Source organism: Chrysemys picta, chromosome 8 (genome assembly GCF_011386835.1).
Source record: "Chrysemys picta bellii isolate R12L10 chromosome 8, ASM1138683v2, whole genome shotgun sequence".
NCBI classification, from domain to species: Eukaryota; Metazoa; Chordata; order Testudines; family Emydidae; genus Chrysemys; species Chrysemys picta.
In genome coordinates, this window is record NC_088798.1 from 65,580,199 (window position 1) to 65,595,203 (window position 15,005).

The 15,005-nt window shown below is 50.7% G+C and overlaps 1 long non-coding RNA gene across 1 annotated transcript; it reads left to right on the forward strand.

The window, feature by feature from the left end:
- The first annotated feature begins 28 nt into the window (after nucleotides 1–28).
- LOC135973113 (uncharacterized) lies at nucleotides 29–10,635 on the forward strand. Its single transcript, XR_010589811.1, has 2 exons — nucleotides 29–4,757; nucleotides 5,849–10,635. It is a non-coding gene; the product is annotated as an uncharacterized LOC135973113 (long non-coding RNA).
- Nucleotides 10,636–15,005: the final 4,370 nt, after the last annotated feature.

Here is a 15,005-nt window from a genome sequence, read left to right on the forward strand (position 1 = left end):
GTTCGGGTGTGGGAGGGAGTGTGAAGTTTGGGAGGGGGTGCGATGTGCAGGAAGGAGCACCTCCAGGTACCTCCCCCGAAGCTCCCATTGGCTGTGGTTCCCTGTTCCCGGCCAATGGGAACTGCAGGGGGCGCTGCCTAGACACAGGGGCAACTCACGGAGCCCTTCCCCCACCCCCACCCCGTCTGGGGCACCGCAAGGATGTGGTGCCGGTGCCGGTGCCGGTGCAGGTCGGATCCAAAGCCCTGAGGGGCTGGATCCGGCCCGCAGGCCGTAGTTTGCCCACCCTGAGCTAGAGTCTCTAGGGTTTGGGTTCGATCCCATTGCTGTGCCAGATCCCCCAGCCAATATCTGTTCATCACCAGGGGCCCAGCTCGCATTGCTGCTGCTGCTGTGCCAAATCTGTCAGCATTTGCCTCACCTGGGACCTAGATCTTATTCCCACTGCTACCCTACAGCAAACACCCTTCTTCTGCAGCTTTTGCCGACAAAACAGCGGAGGCGTGCACGCCAACAAAACTTTCCTGCTTTGACGACAAAATAAAACCACCTCCACAAGAGGCAGAGAACTTTTTGTGGCAATGTCAGTTTCATCAGATTACCAAGTGCTACTTTAAAAAGTGCAAGGGCGTCAGAGCCATTCCAAAAGTGAGGGGCCCTTCCCCTCCTCTTCCCCCTGAGGCCCCGGCCAAGTGGGAAGCTGGAGCAGGGCCAGGGAGCCGAAAGCAGCCCCCTGCCCGTGTCTCCGCTCCCCAGGCTCCCCACTCAAGGCAGGTGGAGAGAACCAGGCCCCTCACAGCTGTCCGTGCGGCTTTAACCTGGGCTGTGTGGGGGGCCCAAGGAGAGCAGCCCCCATCCCATGTCTCCACCCACCGGAACCCACCGCCAGGGCAGATGGAGGAGCTGCGACTCCACACAGCTACCTGCGCAGCTCTTACCATGTCAGGGCTGCAGCTCCGAGCCCCCATCTCCCCGCAGCTGGAGCCGGGTTGGGGACAGCTGTCGGAAGCTGTGTGGAGTTGTGATGTCTGAGGCTAACATTTTGTCATGCATATTTTTAGTAAAACTCACGGACCAGTCACAGTCAATAAAGAAAACTTCATGGAAGACCATGACCTGTCCATGACTGTTACTAAAAATATGCATGACAAAATGGGGAGCTGCAGCGTCCCCACATCGCCTGCATGGGTCTCCAGCTCAGAGCTTCAGGGTCCCCCTGCCGCCTGCGGTGGCCGGGAGCTATGGGACACCTGGGCAGTGGGGCCACCCAAGCTCCAAACTGTGGTGGGCGGCAGGGGAACCCTGCAGCTCCCAACCACAGAGGGCTGAAGTCACAGATGTCTCTGGAAGTCATAGATTCCGTGACTTCCTCAACCTCCATGATAAAATTGTAGCCTTAGTGATGTCTAAACAGTCTCACTCAGTTAATTCTCTCTCTTTCTGGACCAATTTCATGCCTTTAACCATTCTCATCTCCTGTCTCTGGCACCCCAAGGTTTCTGTTCAGTCTTTTTGGCGATGGAAACCAGAACTGAACCCAGGACTCTAGCTAAGGGCACGGCACTGCCATACAGAACTGCAGATCAAGTCAGTATTTTCCAGGCCATTCCTTATGCTCTCTAATGCTACCTGCTGCTTCAAGCACTGCTGCGCATTGAGAAGAGGTTTTCATTGAGTGGTGCGCAATGCGGCCCATGTCTTTTTCCAGAGCGGTTACAGTTAATTTAGACCCCAGCCTTGTTTATAAGTAGTTCAGATTATTCTTTGCAATGCACATCACCTTACATTTGTCAGCTTCTTCTGCCAACATGCTGCCTAGCTACCTACCTTCTTACCACCCGTGGTGGTCAGTCAGAGAGCCTTTGTCCCTTGCATCGCAAGTGGTCAGTGGTTTTTCTTCTTCTGTTTAGCCCTGTGCTTCTCTGTAGATAGTTTTAAGCATTGTTAGTTAGTAGTTAAGTACCTGTTAAGTATTTAGTTAGATAGCGTTGCAGCGGGGACTTCACTCCAGTGGTGGTGGGGCATGCCCCGATCTCCAGGTTTCAAGCCCTGCTTGTCCTGTAACAGGCCAATGCCTGTTAGTGACCCGCACAAGAGTTGTTTGCAGTGCCTCAGGGAAACCCATATAAAGGAGCATTGTCGTATCTGCCAGAACTTTCGTCCACAGACTCAGAAGGAGTGCGACATCCACCTGAGGGCCCTCCTGATGCAGGCTGCCCTGTGTCCAGCTTTGGAGCCAGTGCAGCCTGAACCGGCACCCAGCACTTCAACTTCGGTGCATAGCGCACCTCCAGCACCAAGGTCCTCCCGGCACTGATCCCCGTCACCAAACAGGAAGCCTAAGAAGATGGCATCAGCCAAGACCAACAAAGGGGCTCCTGGCAAAGGACCCTGTTCAGGCCTTATGCCCACTCCGGACCTGTTGAAGGGTTCGGCCATGGGGGGTTCCTCCCCCAGAATGGACCCTCCACCAACTCCGGGGAGCGGTAAAGGGCCTAAGCAAGTAGTGCAACCAGCCCCCTCCAAGGACCTGGCACCGGGAGAGTCCACAGCACCTCTGCCGCATGTGGCAAAGGACCCGGCTAAGGCTCCCTGTGAGATCTCGAGGACGCTTCCTGACACGACGCCACTCCGCCTACCCCCAGCACTGGTCAGATTGGTCCCGGTCTCCAGCGGTGACCGTGAGCCTTCAGACTCAAGCCTCCACAGCCCCACCCTCGTCGCCAAAAGGAGACGATTTCTCAGGCTCGGAGGCGCAATTCAGTCCCTCACCCAGACAGTGTGAGTGGGCTCCAGAGGGCGCATCAGCGGCATTGGTGCCAACCTGACACCAAAGCCAGTGGCCAACCCAATGACCATATTGAAACGCATGGGGCATTCCTGTCATGCTGGTGCTCCACTCCCACCAGCCCTCAGTCACCACATCAGACAGACCACAGGCGGCGCCCACAGCACCTGCGGCATTGGGCCCAGTGACTGCCTCAGATGAGGAACCAGTACCCCCCCCCAAGGCCGCCCTCCCCAGCCATACAGTCATCTTCCTCCTCCCCAGACAAAGCGGTAGTGGGACCGTCCAGAGATAGCCCACCGGACAATTTCTGTGAGCATCAGGCTCTGCTCCGCAGGGTGGCAGCTAACTTGGACCTCAGAGTGGAGGAGATGGAGGAGCAGATGGACACGCTTTTTAAGGTGCTCTCTGCATCCGCCCCAACCCAGGTCACACTCCTGGTTCACGAAGGGGTCCTGAATATCACCAAGGCCATCTGCAAGACCCCGTCCTCCATCCTGCCCACCTTGAAAAGGGTGGAAAAGAAGTACTTCAGCCCCACAAAGAGGTTCGAGTACTTATATACTCATCTGCCACTGGGTTCATTGGTCGTGTCGGCGGCCAATGAACGGGACAAACGGGCCCGCCAGTTCTACCCCTAAGAATAAAGAGGCAAAAGGACTGGACTTATTCATCCGGAAGATTTATTCTACAGCTAGCCTCCAGTTTAGGGTGGCAAATCACCAGGCCCTCTTGGGCCGCTACAATTTTAACTTGTGGGGCTGTCTTCTCAAGTTCAAGGACTCTATGCCCCAGGAAGCAGCCCAGGAATTCGCCACCCTGGTGGAGAAAGGAACTGTGGCTGCTCTGTCTTCTCTCCAGATGGCCTGGGACACCGCTGATTCAGCTGCCCGAGTGGTCGCCTCAGCAGTGGTCATGCAGTGCAGCTCCTGGTTTCAGAACACGGGCCTGTCCCAGGAAATGCAGGCCCCGATCCAGGATCTTCCGTTTGATGGTGTCGGCCTGTTTTATGACCAAATAGATGTTCATCTGCACGGCCTAAAGGACACAAAGGCGACCCTCCGCTCCCTGGGGATGCACATGCCTCAGTTCCGGCCTCCCCCCACCTCCCAGTGTCTGCCTCGGCAGGGTCCTACAAGGAAAAGGGACACTGGATTCAACCGCTGCTGCCCCTGGTTGTCCCGATCTCCTGCGCAGCCTGGCCTGGTGAAACACCAGGGGGGCCAGAAGCACTCATTTTGAGGGTACACTGGGGAGCAACACACCAGCCAACTGCCTGGATCTTTCCCGCCCCTTCCTTGACCGCCTTTTCTCTTATTGCTCGGCCTGTTGGAGTTGTCGGCAAGAAGGAACCGAGAGGGCGCAGGGCTGACAGCACCTGATATACCACGCCATGAGCATGGCACTCCAGAGGGTGCCACAGCTGGCCCTATGGGTACCACTAAGGCAAAAGACTCTGATGGCCGCGCACGTGGGCATGCGCATAACCTACAATGGAATGGACATGAGCAACACATCTCAAAGAATAACAGTTATAAAACGGTGAGTAACTGTTTTTTCTCCTCTCTCCTGGCAGCCTCCTTGACATTTATTGTATCTCTTTCTGTGCCATTCAGGTTTTCCAGCGTGCACCCAACCGCCAGTGACAATCTGCCAAACCGCATAATCTCTGGCAAGGTGCTTGTGAAACCGAACATCAAGGAGTTCGCCACAACCAGCGCCATCTTCAAAGATGGAACCAGAGAGGAGAACCTTGATGTGGTTATCTTTGCTACAGGATACAGCTTCTCTTTCCCCTTCCTCGGGGACTGTGTCAAAGTGGTCGAAAACCAGGTCTCCCTGTATAAATTTGTCTTCCCTCCTCATCTGGAGAAGCCAACTCTGGCTTTTATTGGCCTCATCCAGCCATTTGGGCCCCTCATGCCCATTGCCGAACTCCGGGGTCACTGGGCCACACGTGTGTTCAAGGGTACGTGAACCAAAATGCAGGAAATAGTCTAGCCTGCTGGGCAAAGAAAGCACAGACATTTCCAAGGAAATCCTACAGCCAGTGCTGTTCAGGTGGACAGTCTGCCATTATGCAACATTTCTGTTGCTCTCCCTCTTTCGACTGCCATCTTCCCAGTGAAAGGTGACCAGGTTATGTTCTCTGTTTGTGTATTTCTGACACAGAAAGACCTGACTGGTTTATTTAGAAATGTTCTGGGACGATTTTCATTTCTTCCAAAAAAAGCCATCTTTTCTGTTGGGAAAAAAGTATTTATTATAAAACGTGGACCAGCTCTACTCTCTGGGTGCTCCCTCCACCCCCCGTCCTCTCCCCTCCCTCTCTGTTGGTGCTGGAGTCTGGATAGCTTTCTCTTACCCTCTGGCTGCACCTAGTTTTCACTTTTACTCGCACCCTCTCCTTTGCTCACCCACTCCCAGCTCCCTGCCTTTCAAAGTCCATCCCCCGCCCCCCAAATGTTCAGTCTTCCTGGGGGCAGGAGGTGTTGCTGAGGCTTCAAGAGCCGTTACTCTCTAGGGTTTATCTGGGGGCAGGGGAAGAGGCACAAACAACTCTCTTTTCTCTGGGGCTCTTTATCTATTCCTTGTTCCTCTTATTGCCCAGGAGCTGTTGCCTCTGTGTCTGAGAGCACCTCATGGAGCTCCCTTCTGACTCGAGCTTCTCTTTCCTAGGGCTGAATGGATTGCCTTCAGCAAGCGACATGGTGGCCGATATTGCCCAGAAAAGAGAGGAAATGGCAAAACAGTAGGAACTATTACATGACTCAGTAACCGCTGAGCATGCTGGGAAGGCTCCAGGGCAGCCAGTCCCCTCCTCACCATTTCCTATTGACTAGCTCAGGCACACTAAAAGTGCTGTCGTTTGTGGATTCCATTCTCAGGCACCTGTTTCTCCCCATGCATTGTACAGGGAGCTGAGGCCTCCAGTTCAGGGCCATGGAGTCCACTAGGTGACAAGGCACCAAACATTAGGCAGCGCAGTGCTGAGTGTTGCAGCACCTAGGTCTCTGTGTGGATCTAGCCCTGAGGCATTACTATGATCATTTATTTCAGGTATGTGAAAAGTCAGCGCCACACCATCCAGGCGGATTACATCCCATATATGGATGAACTCGCCTGCCTGACAGGGATGAAGCCCAGCCTGCTGTCTCTCTTCCTCATGGATCCAAAGCTCGCCGTGGAGGTTTTCTTTGGCCCCTGCACGCCGTACCAATACCGCCTGAGAGGGCCACGGAAGTGGGATCGAGCCAGGAAAAGCCATCCTGACCCAGAGAGAACGGATCATTAAATCTCTGAAAACCAAGGCAGTAGGAGATTGTACCCACCACACCCCAATGCCCTATTTGATTAAGATAGTTGGTGCCGTTGCTCTCTTTGCTATAATTTTAAATGCTCCTTCTCTGCTTGGTTACATAGGAAAAAAATATTATGGTGGACTTGATTATCTGGTTTCTGTGGGTTTCCAACTGATTCCCTGCAACTTTAGCACACATCCAGTGTAACCCTACACTTGCACTATCATCTGCTAGGAACTTCCTCCCTTGGTTTGTCAGACATGGCTGCTAATAACCCAGTGGTGACTTGGGACAGCTTTATTGTATAAACCAAGGCGTAGAGATCTTTGGTTCTGTTAAATATTTCTTGCACTGCTAGAAAACACATATTTTGGGGTGACACTGCTGTTAAAGTGTAGCATAAATAAGTATATGATGCATCACATTTCGGACAATCACACTTTGACCTGACATGAATTAGAGAGGTGCTGATTGCAACTCCGTAGTTCAGGTTGAATTCTGCTTTGCACTTAACCTCAACCTCTTTGTTACCAGCATACTTACAAATACAGTGTATCCTCTCCAAACAACCAGCCTGGACTCTTAGGAGTAGAGATTGTAAATTCTCAGAAAATTCAAGTACATTTGTCATTAGTTTAAGTTAATATTAATTATCCTCTGTAAGATGTATAGATCTGCCTTGAACATATTCTTAATTAACATTCCTTCTGGCCCTTAAATCGGAAAAGCTCTCCGTCTACACTCTTCTCCCTGACAACCATGGTCACAGCTCTCCACCTCTGTTTACCCCAAAATAGGGTGATGCAGGTCTGAACTCCACCTAGAAACTAAGGCTAATGAGAGATCCATCTTCCAACTCTTAATACTGAAGACCGTTTGTCTAAGGCAGTGATTCTCAATCAGGGGGCCACGAGCAGGTTCCAGGTTCCACCAAGCATGGCCTTTGTTAGACTCACTGGGGCCCATGGCAGAAAGCCGAAGCACTACTGCATGGGACTGAAGCCTGGGGCCCTAAGCCCTGCCACCCGGGGCTGAAGCCAAAGCCTGAGCAAGTTAGCTTCGCAGGGGCCCTTGCAGGGGCGGCAGGTTGGTAGAAATTTTGGTGCTGCCCAGAACGCTCAGAGCCCGCCCCTCCCCCTGAACTCCTTCCTAAGGAGGGAGTTTGGGGGGGGGGAGGAGGTTTGGGGTGCAGGTCCTGGGTTGGGGCAGGGAATTGGGGTGTAGGATGGTTGAGAGGTTGGGCTCTGGGATGTAGTTTGGGTGCAGGCTCCGGGCTGGGGCACAGGGTGAGGGTGCAGGCTCTTGGAGGGAGTTTGGGGATGGGAGAGGCTGTGAAGGGAGGGGGTGCAGGCTCTGGAACGGAGTTTGGTTGTCGACTCTGGGCTGGGGTAAGTGGTAGGGGTGTAGGAGGGAGTTTGGATACAGGCTCTGGGAGGGAGTTGGGTTGTAGAAGCGGGTGTGTGGGAAGGGGGTGGGGGTGCAGACTCTGGGACGGAGTTTGGGTGTTGGGTGGAGGCTCTGGGCTGGGCTGGGACAGGGCCTGGGGGTGCAGGAGGGAGATGAGAGGTGCAGGAGGCTATGTGTGAGAAGAGGGTGAGGGGTGCAGGCTCTGGGACAGAATTTGGCTGCAGGCTCTGGGACAGAGTTTGGGTGCAGGAGGGGATGTGTTGGGGCATGGGGTGGGATGCAGGCGGGGTGGAGGGGTGCAGGCTCTGGGAGGGATTGTGGAGGGCTGGGTGCAGGCTCTGGGATCGAGTTTGAGTGCTGGGTGCAGGCTCTGGGCAGGGGCTGGGAGTGTACGAGGGGATGAGGGGTGCAGGCTCTGGGACAGAGTTTGGGTGCAGGCTCTAGGCTGGGGGTGCAGGTTCTGGGAGGGAGTTTGGGGGCCGGAGAGGGGGTGTGGGCTCTGGGAGGGGGTGCTGGGGAGGAGGGGACTGCCATCACATGTGGCTTCCTTCCTCCCCTCTTGCCCCTCACCATAGCCTCACTGGGGGTGGGGGATGGGGCTGCCCCTTGCCCAGTGTTTGCAGGAATGGTGGCTGGCGGGGGTGGATCACAGGGTCAAACACTCACCGAAGCCCCAGCAGCTGCTCAGGTGAGTCAAGGAGTTCCACTCCAGATGACTCCCACCGGAAGCCCCCTTGGAGTCTGGTGCCAGGGAAGGGGAGGGCTGCCAAGCACGTGTGTGCCTCCTCCCCATCCTGAGGTGCAGTAGCAGCAGCAGCTGCCTCAGCCTGATGCCAGTGTTACTCTTGTGCTGTTCTGTAGCTGCTGGCAGCGGAGGTGAGGGAGAGCCGTGCTGCTTTCACTCAGGCAGGGGCGCTCCGGGGGCCGGGGGAGAGACCCAGCTCCAAACATTGGTGGAGCAGGGCCTGAATATTGCTGGAGCCCGGGCACCACAAGAGAATATAACTCACCACCCCTGGGCCCTTGTGGCATGGGGCCACAGGCAATTGCCCTGCTTGCTACCCCCTAACACCTGTTCTGGCTTTTATATGCAGAAAACCAGTTGTAATGGCACAGGTGGGCCGTGGAGTTTTTAATAGAGTGTTGGGGGGGGGAGGGGGCTCAAAAATAAAGATGTTGAGAACCCCTGGTCTAAGGAATAGAATCCCAGATAAACTGGGAGGTTTAAATGAAATCTTCATGCTGTGGTTAGTTATTTTAGGCAAGAATCTCTCATAATTTACATATGGAAGGAACATCTCTTCTTCCCTCTGTCTGGCTAAAAAGAACTAACCAAATGTTTTCATATGCAAAGTAGGACATTGTGAGGGTCTCCGTTTCTTCGCAAAGCCTTTGGGGAAGAAGGATCCATAACTTAAAGGACCCTTGAACAGAATCCTTCCCAGCTAGGACACATGCTCAGAAATGACCAGAACAGTCTGAAAATGAGGCCTGAAGCATTATGTTCAGTGTCACCAACTGTCACAGATCCCCAGGATCAGTGCTAGGCCCCCAGCTTTGGAACAGTCTTTTGGTGGAACCCCTTTGGTGTGCCAGACCCCTAAGGGGTCTCACACTTCCCTCAGGATAGGCCTCAGAATAGGCCCCCTTCTGGGACTGAACGTCTGGGCTTCAGCCTTCCTCCTTCACCCCCTGAGCTCTGTTCAGAGAGTCCAGCTGACACAGACTCGTACGCATCTCAGGGACCAGTGCACCTCACCCAGAATTTACAGTGATACAAACAGCTTTTCAAAACAGTCGGGTTCATTAGCAGGGCTGGCCCACAACATTTTGGCACCAGAGATGGGGAGCTCAAATGATGCCCCCATATCCCCTTGCTTGGGCCAAAACTTTGAAAGGTCTAAATTCTGCCTTCTTCCTGTTCTACTCCTCTCATGGTACTGCTCTGCTACCTACCCCAATAAAGGAGAACTAACAACTTAAAATGCCTGGTTCAAAAATTTTAAGTAACACTTAACTTTCAAATGCCTGAACAGCAAATGTAACTTTTCTTGTCTGCATAGTAAACACTGGCATTTTTACCTGTTTGAATAATCAAAGTGATGCTTTCCGTGCCTTCTTGGTTGCTAAGATTTGAACTGCTTCCCGCCGAAGGTCCACAGTCTGGGCCAGCTCATGCTCTATTGAGATGGTGCAAGGCCGACCAGTCTCTCCTGTGTCATTGTGGAGCGTAGATGTGTTTTTATTAATTTCAACTTGGAGAAGCTGCGTTCTCCACTGGCAACTGTTATAGGAAGTGTTAGAAGTATGCGGAGAGCAACAAAAGCATTTGGAAAGAGGGTGATCATCTTATTTGTGCACATATATTCCCAAACAGCCTTTGGAATTGATCCTGCTGAAATATATCTTGAAAGGGCTTTCAGTTCATCACCTAAAACACTCGCATCAATATCGCACGTGTCATCATGTGTCAACACTGTCTCCAGTGCCCTCATACTGGTGTAGGTCTTCTTCAGGTATAGTGAGGACTTTTGGAATATCATACAACATCCCAAATATAGTGCTGTGTTCTTGAGCTGCATGAAACCTTCTTCAACTGACTGTATTGCACAATCTAGCACCTGGTTAAAGAATTCAACTTTGATTGTTGTTTGGGTTCTCTTATGGGATTATCCGGTGCTTCGTAATCAAAATGTCGTCTTCTTCGGTGACTCTTGTATTCTAGAATGGGTGGGGAAATAGCTTCAGTTTGAAGTTCCTCTGCCAACTTCTGTGCACTCTTCAGAACAATTTTAAATCCCTCATATGACCGGTAACAAGACCAGTTGTTCCATTGTTCCAGATATATCAAGGTCAACACCTTGGAATCTCTTGCTTACAACATTTATTTCAAACAGTATGTCATGCCACAACACTAAGCCACACAGAAATTTGAAGTTATGTATGTTTCTGGTGATTCCATTTCCCTCTGCCACTGTTCTCCCACGAACAGTTCCTGTCATAGCATTATCCTCCATAATGGCAACTATGGCATCATCTATCTTCCCAATTTGGTGTTTGATAGACTTTATCGCCTCCACTCGACTTTCCCATCATGTGGCACTCAGTTGTTTCAGTGTCAGAGAGGATGTTCCCAGATGTTGCTTCAAATTTTGCCATCAATGAGTTGACGCAGAGAAAAATACATAGATGCTTTGAATTACATTAAAAAATTCAGCAGCCTCACTAGAAGCTGATGCTGCATCACTGACCACCAAGTTCAGTGAATGAGAATTGCATGGGACAAAAAAAGCTCGAGGGTTTAACTCTTGAATCTGTGTCTGCATTCCTCTGTGCTTTCCTCTCATGATGGCACCATTATTGTAGCCCTGACCTCTCATGTCAGCTATTGCAATTCCTGTATCTTCCAGCTTTTTAAGAAGCACATTTGTCATACCAGCTCCTGTAGTATCATCAAAGTCAATAAATTCTAGAAAATTCTCTCTGACACTCACCATTGCAGGGACATTTTCACTAGGTTCTGTTATTGTTACAAAATGCACTTGGAAGGTGGTAAGGTGATAGGGAACAGCCAGCATGGATTTGTGAAGAACAAATCATGTCAAACCAATCTGATAGCTTTCTTTGATAGAATAACGAGCCTTGTGGATAAGGGTGAAGCGGTGGATGTGGTATACCTAGACTTTAGTAAGGCATTTGATACGGTCTCGCATGATATTCTTATAGATAAACTAGGCAAATACAAATTAGATGGGGCTACTATAAGGTGGGTGCATAACTGGCTGGATAACCGTACTCAGAGAGTTGTTATTAATGGTTCCCAATCCTGCTGGAAAGGCGTAACGAGTGGGGTTCCGCAGGGGTCTGTTTTGGGACCGGCTCTGTTCAATATCTTCATCAACGACTTAGATATTGGCATAGAAAGTACGCTTATTAAGTTTGCGGATGATACCAAACTGGGAGGGATTGCAACTACTTTGGAGGACAGGGTCATAATTCAAAATGATCTGGACAAATTGGAGAAATGGTCTGAGTTAAACAGGATGAAGTTTAACAAAGACAAATGCAAAGTGCTCCACTTAGGAAGGAAAAATCAATTTCACACATTCAGAATGGGAAAAGACTGTCTAGGAAGGAGTACGGCAGAAAGGGATCTAGGGGTTATAGTGGACCACAAGCTAAATATGAGTCAACAGTGTGATGCTGTTGCAAAAAAAGCAAACATGATTCTGGGATGCATTAACAGGTGTGTTGTGAGCAAGACACGAGAAGTCATTCTTCCGCTCTACTCTGCTCTGGTTAGGCCTCAGCTGGAGTATTGTGTCCAGTTCTGGGCGCCGCATTTTAAAAAAGATGTGGAGAAATTGGAAAGGGTCCAAAGAAGAGCAACAAGAATGATTAAAGGTCTTGAGAACATGACCTATGAAGGAAGGCTGAAAGAACTGGGTTTGTTTAGTTTGGAGAAGAGAAGACTGAGAGGGGACATGATAGCAGTTTACAGGTATCTAAAAGGGTGTCATGAGGAGGAGGGAGAGAACTTGTTCACCTTAGCCTCTAAGGATAGAACCAGAAACAATGGGTTTAAACTGCAGCAAGGGAGGTCTAGGTTGGACATTAGGAAAAAGTTCCTAACTGTCAGGGTGGTTAAACACTGGAATAAATTGCCTAGGGAGGTTGTGGAATCTCCGTCTCTGGAGATATTTAAAAGTAGGTTAGATAAATGTCTATCAGGGATGGTCTAGACAGTATTTGGTCCTGCCATGCGGGCAGGGGACTGGACTCGATGACCTCTCGAGGTCCCTTCCAGTCCTATAATCTATGATTCTATGATTCTATGATTCTATGCACCATTAAAGTCATTTGTTCTGTATGGCTGACGTCAGGTGTGCAGTCCAGAATAACAGAGTAATATCTTGCTGACTTCATATCTACCACAATCTTCTGTTTGACTTTTGTTGCCAGTAACTGTATGATCTCATTTTGAATGGTTTTTCAAAGTTAGTGGTGTGTGTACATTTCTTGGGTGGTGACTCTTCTTAGATGCTCCTGGAGTATAGCATCAAACTCAGCCATCAGCGCCACAATTTTAAGGAAGTTTCCATTGTTTGGCACATACAGCTGATCTGAAGTGCCACACAGTGCTAGGTTTTGGGTAGCAAGCATTCTCATAATGGCAATGAGCCTTTTCAGACCATTTTGCCAGTAAAGAGACTCTGATGCAATCTTCTCTTGATGCTGATCATCTATGGTGGCCTTTAACCTTAGTCTCATCTCAAGCTCTTTCCACCTATGGAATGCTCTCTGGTGATTTGCTGCCTTCTCACGGCATGCCAGATTTCTAGCCAGATTTTTCCAGTCCTTTGTTTCTGTAGAATCCAATATGGCTGGAACATTAGACTGGAAGAGTTTGCAACAAAAACAGTATGCAGCATTCTGGGGTTTTGAGTACATAAGCCATGGCCTCTCCACTTCTTCACCATTGGGGATTTCACACCGGTAATGTGTTGGATGGAAACTTCTATTTTCATTGTCTTTGGGGAACATGAAGTTTTTCACTTGCTGTCGCCCATGCAGTACAGGAAATCCCTCAGGCTACTGCTCAAGTGGGTCCACAGTCCTGGATCATCTAGACTTAAGGAACTAAGCTCAGCAGCAGGTGTTTCTTGCGCCTACACCATACTCTTCTCTGATCTACACTTTTCTTCAGGAATGTGCATGGTTTCATCCATTTGAGATGGAGACATGGATGCTGCAGTAGCTGCCAAGTCACCTGCACTCTGACTAATTGGAAGATCAGGCATCTCCTCACCACTCACATCCTCGCTGGGCCCAGAAGGCTCACATTTGTGTCTATGTATCTCAGGAGAGCTCCTTCCTGCTTAGATAGAAAGGCTTCTTTTGCTTGCTTTCTTTTTCTGAATGCTGCCTCAGAGGGGCATTTTCTTCTTTCACTCATGACTGCTGTTCTGTGCCAGCTATAGTGGTCTCAACACTCAATTGAAGGGGAAAAATAAGCAGGCTGGTAGCAGGGCCTGAGTGAGGGAAGATATCAGCGTCTTAAGGGCCTAACTGGCTCCTACTACTTCAGTTGACTGCCTGTTCTCCTCAAGTGGGTTCAGGGAAGCAGCAGGAGACAGGAAGCTCCCTGGGAAGATGGTGTTAATCAGTCCAGGCTCCTGGGGATGCTAGAGAGGTACATAAGAGGATCTTCCTCCTCTCTCTCCCTGCAGCTCCTGCTGCTTTCGGTTATTCCTTCTTACCTTTTCTCCTGCCTGCCTGTTATGTCTCTTGTGCCCTCCTTCCTCCAGCACACCACTCCACCATCTCTGTGCATCTAGAGCAGAGAGAATACATATGCACCAGCAGCAAACACAATTTTCTACACTCTGGGTCTTAGTGGTGCCCCCCCCCCCCCACAGTCTGGCACCTGAGGCAGCCGCCTCAGTTCGCCTCATGGTAAGGCCAGCCCTGTTCATTAGTCCCCTGGAACAGCCTAGGAAGTCCTTAGGTTAGCACAGAGAACTGAGGGATAAAGCATAGATCGTTCTGTTCAGCCCAGAGCCCCAGCCGAGCTGTAGTGAAACTCCACTTTCAGGTTCTCTCTCTCACTCCATCTGACCTCCTTAGTCAGTTCCCAGGTGAGAGAGCTTCCAGCTTCTGCCACAGCCAGCTTATCGCCCACCTCATACCTTTCAATCCTTTGTCCTTGGGCTGGGGTCTCTGCTCAGCATCCCTGCTGAGAGTGTCGATGAAGCAGTCACTGGAGCTCGCATTGTCTCTCCAGAGCCCTTGTTGATCCGGATTGGTTTCAGCCAATTCCTTAATGACTCTATTCATTCCACCCAGACAGGGAGGTGACACACACACCTATGTCTCTTAGCCTGCCCTTAGAGGAAACTTAGTCCCTTTTTCCTCACTGGATAGCCAGGCACAGATAGGGGAAACTGAGGCATACATCAGACTGCATTCCCCTGTCATCACACGAAGCCCAAGCATTCAAAGATCATGAGTCACACCCCACAAAATCCTGAGACTGGCTTAGGAATAGTGAGATTTTTCAAAAAATAATAAATGCTGAGTGATTTTTCTTTGCCTTCTGGCTTTTGCGCCTTCAAGGTTCACATTTTCCAGTTACTTGGCAACCAGAGGACTAGAATCCAGGGCCGGCTCCCGAGTTTTTGCCGCCCCAAGCAGCCAAAAAAAAAAAAAAGCCACGATCGTGATCTGTGGCAACTCTACCGCCGCCACTTCATTCTTCGGCGGCAATTCAGCGGCAGGTCCTTAGCTCCGAGATGGAGTGAGGGACCCGCCGCTGAATTGCCGCCAAAGAGCCGGACGTGCTGCCCCTCTCCATTGGCCGCCCCAAACACCTGCTTGCTGAGCTGGTGTCTGGAACCGGCCCTGTAGAATCTCTTTTTTTTTTAAAATGAAAGCTGAGAGTTTGATGTAATCACATGATTCCAGGAGCTTTAACTATAAGAAAAACACACAGCCATGCTGCTCTCCCC